Genomic DNA, 904 nt, shown 5'->3' on the forward strand with positions numbered 1-904 from the left:
CAGACCGCAGGGTCGAGCTTGATAATTATCTCGCATTAATAGCAGATCTTCACATCAAATTCGGCAATAACCTCTTTTATCAATATCACAAATCATTTGCTACTAAAGCAGCTGCAACCTTGGCACAATCCGGAGTCTGCCTGGACTGGTCGGTTTTGGACACAGATCTACTAATCATGTTGACCCAGTCCATCCCCTGTTCTGCCTGTCATTCAACCGGCCACCTCAGCGCGTTCTGCCCATCCATACCCTTTAGGTCTACCACTCAATCTATTTCTCCTCTGTTCTCTTCTACTTTTGCCCAGCCCTCAGACCGCCGAGGTAGAAATGTCCAGGTATTCAACTCCAGACCCATCTGCAATAAGTTCAATGAAAGTCTATGCACCTTTCCTAATTGCAGTTTTCTCCACATTTGCAGCCATTGCAAAGACGCGCATCCCAAGTCCGTCTGTCCCCGCCGTGCTCTGTTCATGAGAAATCGTACCTCCAAACATTAATAGCCCATCATCTTTCCACGCCCATCATTATTTCTGAGTTGGCAATTTGTCTTACCCATCATCCCGACCGCACTTTCGTCAACTTCCTTCTTACCGGTCTTTCTCAAGGTTTTCACGTCGGAGTCTACAACCCCCCCTCCCTCACCCACGTCTCCCCCAATCTCCAATCCGCTTTAAAAGAACCAGACGTTGTAGATCAGCTGCTTCACAAAGAAGTGTCCAAGGGTTTCATGATCGGTCCTTTCAAAACTTCTCCGTTTGCTCCTTTCCGTGTGAGCCCTCTAGGGGTAGCTACCCGCAAATATTCGGGGAAAAAGAGGCTCATTTTGGACTTATCTGCCCCTCATTCTGGCCCTCACTCCTCCATAAATAGCATCATCCCTCTTTCCGCCTTCTCTCTTCACTAC

Source organism: Cyprinodon variegatus, unplaced genomic scaffold (assembly GCF_000732505.1).
Source record: "Cyprinodon variegatus isolate N-32 unplaced genomic scaffold, C_variegatus-1.0 Scaffold319, whole genome shotgun sequence".
In the NCBI taxonomy this organism is placed as follows: Eukaryota; Metazoa; Chordata; class Actinopteri; order Cyprinodontiformes; family Cyprinodontidae; genus Cyprinodon; species Cyprinodon variegatus.